This window comes from Rattus norvegicus, chromosome 3 (genome assembly GCF_021556685.1).
Source record: "Rattus norvegicus strain SHRSP/BbbUtx chromosome 3, alternate assembly SHRSP_T2T, whole genome shotgun sequence".
Lineage (NCBI taxonomy): Eukaryota > Metazoa > Chordata > Mammalia > Rodentia > Muridae > Rattus > Rattus norvegicus.
Window position 1 is genome coordinate 5698032 of NC_141536.1, and position 8616 is coordinate 5706647.

The 8616-nt window shown below is 45.8% G+C and overlaps 1 long non-coding RNA gene across 4 annotated transcripts; it reads left to right on the top strand.

The window, feature by feature from the left end:
• Window positions 1-1160: 1160 nt before the first annotated feature.
• On the top strand, window positions 1161-6692 carry LOC120101503 (uncharacterized). Of its 4 annotated transcripts, none has more exons than XR_015683462.1 (5): window positions 1161-1585; window positions 2728-2911; window positions 3993-4181; window positions 4696-4850; window positions 5223-6692. It is a non-coding gene; the product is annotated as an uncharacterized LOC120101503 (long non-coding RNA). The 4 variants fall into 4 exon arrangements; XR_015683464.1 differs by having other exon boundaries at window positions 1242-1585; window positions 3952-4181; XR_015683463.1 differs by lacking the exon at window positions 1161-1585 and having other exon boundaries at window positions 2194-2911; window positions 5370-6692.
• Window positions 6693-8616: the final 1924 nt, after the last annotated feature.

Genomic DNA, 8616 nt, shown 5'->3' on the forward strand with positions numbered 1-8616 from the left:
AAGGCTCAATGCTCCATCATAGGGAAATGCTAGTGTAGTGAGACAGAAGTGGGTGGGTGGGTGGGGAGTACCCTCATAGAAGCAGTGGGGAGGGGGTGGGATAGGAGGTTTGCAGAGGGGAATCAGGAAGGGGGATATCATTTGAAATGTCAATAAATAAAATAACCAATGAAAATTTTAAAAAAATAGCAGGCATGGAGCTTTTTAACTTTGAATCCTTAAGAAAGATGGCTTACATTTTAAAACAGTTCTCTTTGTTTGGCTTATTATTGGGAGTAAATCCCAGTGACTCACAAATCATTTGAGAGAACACCCACATATACACAACACACAACACACAACTATGAAGCAAATGTCTCACTTCTAAGCCAAGATCTTATCTAAATGATGAGTAGAATTTAAGCCAGAAGTATTAAAATAGACACAAAGCAGAACCCAGGCATAGTGACAGGTACTTCATAGTCTGTTTGGCATAATTGGTGTGTTTTGTGTCTGTCCATCCCACCTCCACCCCCAATTCCACTATCGCAAGCCTCTTGTTCTCAGAAAGCCAGACATTCCCCTGCGTTACAGTCCTGTAAGTATTACTACCCCTGAGAAGGTCAGCCTTCAAATTGGCAGTTTAGAAAACTATGCCTAAGAACTGGGCAAGCCCAGGCAAGCCCAGGCCGGTCAGTTACTAGGAAAAAAAAGAACCCCCAGGATTCTTCAGCAACACTGTCCAGGCACCACACCCGGCAATGGTTCTGGAATGCCTAGAGTTAAGGTAAGACAAAGTTCGCCTACTCTGGAATTCCCCTAATGTGCTTTAAATCAGGTCTGTGAGCTCACTTGGTTGTCTCTCTATCTTGATAATGGGAGACCCTGTAAGATTCAAACATAATGACTATGGCTGCCTTAAGGAAAACACCAAGTGGCTGGGACTTTCCATTATCAGAACCAGAGAGTTTCCAAAGAATTTAGAATAACAACCTGCTCCAGGAAATGAGCTAACCACGAAGAGGGGAGGGCCATTTTCAGTCCTCCATCCATGTGCCAAAGATATCTCTCCATTGAGGAATGTAAGGGTCAATGTGCATTATCTAGAACCAACTCATGTTGTTGCCAAAGGCTGTCCTACACAAGTGTATAAAAAGTGTGTTCTTTTGCTACTCGGAGTCATCTCTGTCCTGATTACAGAGCAACCCCTGCACTTTGGATCATTAAACCACTTGACTGATTGCATCGCACTCCATCTCCGTGCTTTCGTGAGTGGTATCTCCCGGACATAGGGCTCATTGGATCCTACATTGGTACATTGGCCGGGAATCTGTCCTACTCATGGAACTGGTGACCGGAGACTGGAGGATAGCTCAAGCAGATACCACGGTTGTCTCTGTCTGCATATTGTCTAAATGTTTGTTTAGTTTTTCTTGGTTCACTGATTCTGTGCTGCCACTGGGAAATTTGGTTTCAGTTTGCAACTGAGCGAGAGAGTTGCCAATTGGAGGTAGCCATAAGTGGCAAGTAGATTTGTCTGAATGTCACAAGCTACAGATTCCTGGAGGACATTCCAGACTCCGTTTGGAAAGTTGGAACTGAGAAGGTCTGACTTCATTTCAGTTTTTCTTCTGTGGTGCTCGTGGCAGGGGCGCATTGGTATTGTACTTTCTGTTTGTCTGTTTGCTTGTGGACTGATAGCTGTGCTGTCTAGCTTGCTTTTAGTTTGCTCTCAAGTGTCGGTAAGGCTTAAAGAGCCTCTGGTCTGGTTTGGTCTGGTCTGGAGGGAGTCGGGAGGACTCTGCTCCTTTTGGAACCTGTTGGCTGTAGACTCGATTCCAGCATAAGATGGTGGGTCACCTGGTTACCTGGTTTCTGTACCCTTGAGAAGAGCAAGCTGTCATGTGCGTTGATTGTCTTTCTCTGTGTTCTTGGATTTGGACTGTGACTGACGCTATTTTTGGATTTGGGACAGACTGAATCTACCCTGTTAAACATCCTAGTTAACCACTGGAGGGAAGTTAGGAAAAGAGGAGAAAACTTGTCAGTAGTAGTAAAGAAAGGAGGTTAGTTAGTCTCTCCTCTTCTGAATGGCCCACCTTCAGAAGAGGATGGCCACCCATAGGAACCTTCAACTTGCAGGAGATCAAAACAGTAGAGGAAAGAGTTTTTAGGCCAGGATCCCTCAGGTATTCAGACCAAGTGCCCTATATAGTTACCTAGAAGGATCTAGTGGAGAAACCTACCCCCAACCGGGGCTAAAAGCTTTGTCTCCAAGACTTTTGCAGGTCCTGGCCATGAAGAAGAACCCTGTAGAGACCAACAAGTCTGTAAAGAACATCCTCCAGGAGTCTACCACTGCGGATCTGCTGCTGTTGGATCTTCCACTCCCTTACCCCCTTATCATGGCCCCAATTCCCATGGCCCCTTGTCAGAGATCTCCTTTGAGTTCTCATCCAGCCTCCCTTTATCCCACCCTTTCTCAGGCCCCAGCAAGTGTGGAGCATGGGAAGGGACACTCAGAACCAGGACCAGCAATGAGGATCTGGAGCAAGAGGGCCACTTCAGCCAAAACAACAGTGGCCCTCCCCCTCCGAGCCTATAGACCCGTAGATCAGGATGGAAGTTAGGCCATGCAATATTGGCCCTTTTCTTCAACTGACTTGTACAACTGGAAAGCCCAACACCCCCCTTTTCAGATAACACAAAGGGGGTGATTAATCTCAGACTGTTTTATTTACTCATCAGCCCACCTGGGACAATATCCAAAAACTCATGACAGTGTTCTTCATGACCAGAGAGTGAGAGAGGATAATGCAGGAAGCCAGAAAGAATGTCCCCTCAGAAACAGGGCACCATCGATTAACCAGGCTGTCACTGACAGTGGATTTTCCTTGACTAGACCTGACTGTGACTACTAATACAGCAGGAGGTAAGGATCACCTGAAGGTCTGCCACTAGATTCTGCTGGCAGGTGTCAAGTGGGTTGCAGGATGACCCACCAATTTGACCAAGGTACGTGATGTTTAGCATGGACCAGACAAGTCACCCTCAACCTTTCTAGAGTGGCTCATGGAGGCATTCCACCACTATACACACTGTGACCCCAGCAATGAGGAGCATAAAGCTACTGTGACTTTGACTTTTATGACCAGATTAGTAGAGATATCAGGGAAAAGCTTCAGAGGCTAGAAGGACTACAGATAAGTCATTGAGGGATTAATGCTGAGAAAGTCTACCATAACAGGGAGACATGAGGAGAAGGAACAGAGAAAGAAAAAGGAAGAAGATGAAAGGGAGATACAAAAAGAAAGGTGATGGCTGAGAAAGGAATTTACAGAGAATCTTGGCTACAGTAGTTAGCAGAGAAGAGAGAATCCAACTAAAGAGAGGCAGAAACATCCTCCAGGAGTCTTCCACTGTGGATCTGCTGCTGTTGGATCTTCCACTCCCTTACCCCCTTACCATGGCCCCAGGGATGTGCATATTGTAAGGAGAGGGGACACTGGGCTCAAGAGTGCCCTGACAATCAGAAGCTGGGGGCAGGAAAACCCAGGTCTTGGAAAAAGTGCTCCCAAACCACAAAGATGTTAGCCCTGGGAGAAGACAGCATCTAGGGAGGATGGGATTTGAACTCCCCCCCCCCCCCCCCCGCCTGAACCCAGGGTAATTCTGAAAGTGGAAGGGAAATCCACCAAATTCTTGGTGAGTACTGGGGCTTAACACTTAGTCCTCCAAGCTGACGGGCCAGTCTCCAGGAAAAAAAAATTTGTGGATCCAAGAGGCCACTGAGACTAAACAATATCCATGGACTACTGGAAGAATTGTAGACCTGAGAGTGGGCTGGGTATCCCACTGGTTCATGGTCATCCCTGACTGCCCCTATTCCTTGCTCAGGAGAGATTTGCTCTCCAAACTAGGGAAAGGTTTCCTCTTGCTTGGGCTGAAGGCCATGTGTATGCATATCTGCAGGCTGTGTATGTGGAGCTTAAGACCCACTTTTCTTCATGAAGGTCAGAGATGAGTGGGTGCTGCCATGGTGGACAACACAAATGTCATTTGTTATGGCTGAACCTCTACCTCTCAGCACATCAGCACAGATGCCTTTGCCACAGCCCACGTCCAAGGGGTTACATACCAAGAAAGAAAAAAAAACACAGAAAATCTTGAGCCTGTTGGATGCCCTAGTGAAGTCGGCAACTGTGAGTATTATTCATTGCCCTGGACATCAGAAGGGAAGAGATTCAGTGGCATGGGGCAATAACCAGGCAAATCAGGTGGCTCGAGAAGTGGCTATGCTGGAGCCTATTCTGGTCATGGGCCTGCAAGAGACAGCCACTGGGAACTGGGATTGGACTACGGGATGGCCTCACTTAGAATGTACAACAGAAGAAAAAGCCCAAATTGCTTAGAAGAGGAAGGACAATGGCACACTTGAGGGAAAAGCTATACTCCCCAAAGAACAAACAAAAGACTCATTTTGCCAAATGCACAAATGAACTCATTTAGGGGATAAGAAGCTTATCCAAGCAGTTAAGATATATGTAATAGACCTTAGGTTTTTAGCCAGAGAGACAGTAGAACAGTGTAAGGTAGGACAGCAAGTAAATGCTTATACAGCCAAGAGCAAACAGGGCAGAGAGACCTAGGGAGTTTATTGTGAAGTCAAATTTACAGAAGTTAAGCCAGGAAAATAATGTTACAAATACCTTCTAGTGTTTGTAGATACTTTCCCTGGATGGGTTGAGGCTTTCCCCATCAAGCAGGAAATAACTACTGTGGTAGCCAAGAAGATATTAGAAGAAATCTTCCTGAGGTTTGGGGTGTCCAAGGTAATTGGATTGGACAATGGTCCTGCTTTTGCTTCTAAGGTAAGTCATGGATTAGCAAAGATATTGGGGACTAATTGGAAGCTCCATTGTGGGTACTGTCCCCAGAGCTCAGGGCAGGTAGAAAGAATGAACAGAAGAAGCCTAAAATAGACTGTAATTAAATTGACCTTGGAGACTGGCGCTGACTGGGTAGTGCTCCTTCCCCTGGCCCTGTTCTGAGCTTGGAACACCCCCTACCCTTTTAACCTGACCCCTTTTGAGATCCTGTTTGATACCCCAACTCCTTTGGTGTCTGTCCACTGGCCCCTCCCTAGAAATATCCCAACTCACTGCTAGGAACCTGTTCTTGAGGCTTCAAGCCTTTCAGTCAATACAACATGAGATTTGGCCCAATATGCTTATATGCTCCAGGAATGCCAGAGACCCCTCACCATTTCCAGACTGGTGACTGGGTCTACATCCAGAGGCATCAGGCACAGTCACTGGAACCCTGATGGAAGGGACCCTTCCTGGTGCTGTTAACCACTCAGAAAGACCTTTCAGTGGACTGTATTGCAGCCCCGGTGCATGCATCCCATGTGAAACCTGCAGATGCCTCACTCCCTGGGGACTCCTGCTGCCCCCATGTGCTGGTCTGTCAAACCTGGACTGTGGTTTCTACTGGAACTGGAGATGAGGTTTCCTCCATGACTGCCTCCAAACCTCTCGACACCTGGTGGCCCGACCTCACTTTTGACCTGGTGGCAGGACTTGACTTGTGGGACATACCCATCCATGATGGGAGTTCTGGTGGAATCAAACTGCCCATGTGAGAGAAAAAGGGCTCTGGGCTGGGAGTGGGGGGCGATAAGAAGTGCATTCCTTGTACAGAGGTGTCACTTGTGGGAGACCCCCCCAATTAGGTTTACCCTCAATGGAAAAAAGCAGGCAGAAGTTCACCAATGTGGGAGTCCACACCAGTTTTATTGTGCCGCCTGGGAATGTGAGACTATGTGAGACACCTACTGGAACCCCTCCTCCTCTTGGGACTTGATCACAGTAAAAAAATTATACTACTGAGGGTCACTACCAGGGGAACTGAGGGTATTGAGATGCTTTCTGTGCAAATGCTACCTATAACCAATAAGATGGCTAAAGAGAAAAGTTGGGGACTCGGGTTGTACAAATTGTGATATGATGGCCAAGGTGAGAGAAGGGCTAGTCAAACAGAAGAGAGAGAATAGTCAGGGCTGGTTCAAAGCTTGGTTTAACTTATCCCCTTGGCTAACCACCCTCATGTCCACCTTGTTAAAACCCCTATTTGTTCTGCTATTGTTGATCTTTAGACCCTGCATATTGAACAAACTTATAGCCTTCATAAAAGAGAGAATAGGTGCAGTATAGCTGATGGTCCTGCACTAACAATATGAGACCCTGAGGACAGGACCTGAAGAATATGAATTAGCTACCCAAGACCCCTGAGCATAGCTCCAGGATTGGAGCTTATACAAAGAGAAAGGGGGGAGAATGTAAGAGTCAAACATAATGACTATGGCTGCCTTAAAGTGGCTGGGACTTTCCATTATCAGAACCAGAGAGTTTCCAAAGAATTTAAAATAAGACCCTGTCCAAAGAATTTAGAGTAACACCCTGCTCCAAGAAATGAGCTAACCACAAAGAGGGCAGGGCCCTTTTCAGCCCTCCATCCACATGCCAAAGATATCTCTCCATTGAGGAATGTAAGGGTCAATGTGCATCATTAAGGACCAACTCATATTGTTGCCAAAGGTTGTCCTCCACAAGTGTATAAAAAGTGTGTGCTTTTGCTACCTGGGGTCACCTCTGTCCCAATTATAGGTCAACCCCAGCGTGCTGAATCATTAAACTACTTGCTTGACTGCATCACTCTCCGTCTCCGTGTTTTCATGAGTGGGATCTCCTGGACATAGTGCTCATCAGGTCCTACAAAAACCAGAAAAGGGTATCAGAGCTTCTGAAGCTGGAGTTCCAGGTGAAAAGAACAGAGTAGCAGGATAGACTCTATCTTGCTTTCCAAACTCCATGTTAAATGGCTTATCTTCAGAGTGACATGCCCCACATATACACACACCTTGGGCTCTGGGAAAGATCACCAAGTGTTCTCAGCAGTTAAAAATAGACATAACAGCTGTAGCCAGCTCACAATAACAGGCTAGACTTGTCACAATAACAGTAAGAGTTAAGAAAACATGAATCATTCCCAGGTCAAGATGTCCCTTTTAGATGTGTGCTCTCTCCTTGTCATTTCAACCGATGCTATGCACCAATCAGTTTAAAGGCAAACATTGCTTTACCCATTTACCCAAGCCAAGGCTTGAAAATCCCTGCTTGCAGATTTTCCCCTATATAAACTCTAAGCTCCTAGACCTGGGTGTCACTTTGCATCAAGAAAGTTTGTGATTCCATTCTGAACTTGAATAAAGACTCTCATGTGCTTGCATTGGAGTTGTGGTCCCTGGTGGTCTCTTGGGAGTCTCAAGATCTGGGCATAACATAGGCAGCTGGGCAATGTCTGACTTGCATACTAGGAACTCAACTCAGGTTGCTTGAAAAAAGCAGTAAACTTTCTTAACCTATAAGCCATTCCTCCAGCATCAGCTTTTTTTTTTAATGTCTTCTCTGACATACACTTCAGATCATGTAAGGGATTCTCACGCTCTAGCAAGCTGGATCAGGCTTGGATGATGGAGAGCTGTGCTGGGTGTGTGGTTTCCTGCTTGGAGCTTCGTCCACCTGGTTGGTCACAGAGCTTGTGTTAACAATAATCATCAATCGTCACCCACTGAATACCACTTCCTCTTCCTCCTTATTGGTAATGGATGAAAATGGACTGGAGTCTGTCTTTGTCACTGTTGTCACTTAGGTTATGGAAGTTTTCTTCTATAATTATTTACTGGCCCTTTAAGTTGGGAATCTTCATTCTCTTCTATACCTATTAATCTTAGGTTTGGTCTTTTCATTGTGTCCTGGATTTCCTGGATGCTTTGGGTTAGGAGCTTTTTGCTTTTTGGACTTTCTTTGACTGTTGTGTCAATGTTTTTATGGTATCTTCTGACCCTGAGATTCTCTCTTCAATCTCTATTCTGTTGGTGATGCTTGTATCTATGACTCCTGATCTCTTTCCTAGGTTTTTCTATTTCCAGGGTTGTCTCCCTTTGTGATTTCTTTATTGCTTCTATTTTTAGATCCTGGGTGTGTTTTGTTCCATTTTGTTTTGTTCCCTCACCTGTTTGGTTGTGTTTTCCTAATTTTTTAAGGAATTTTTGTTTTTCCTCTTTAAGGGCTTCTACTTGTTTACCTGTGTTCTCCTGTATTTCTTTCAGGGAGTTATTTATATCCTTCTTAAAGTCCTCTAATATCATCATGAGATGTTAAAATCTTGTTTATCAGGTATGTTGGGATAGCTAGTATTAGCTGTGGTGGAAGAACTAGGTTCTGATGATGCCATGTAGTCTTGGTTTCCATTGCTTAGGTTTTTGAACTTGCCTCTCACCATCTGGTTATCTCTAATGTTAGTAGGTCTTGCTGTCTCTGACTGGAGTTTGTCCTCCTGTGGGCCCGTGAGCCTCTGAGTCTGTGACCTTTGGAGTGAGAGCACTCCTGGCAGACTCTGCCGGCAGGCTTGGATCTGAGAGCTGTGGAACAGTCCCAGCTCTGGACGCAGATGGAGACCAGAAGGGTCATGTTCCAGGCAGCCCTGCTGCTCTTGAGCCCTGTGCATTCCTGGTAGGTCTCTCTTTAGACAGTCAATGGAGAGAAAGTGGGGTCCCACCTGTGGGCTGTGGGC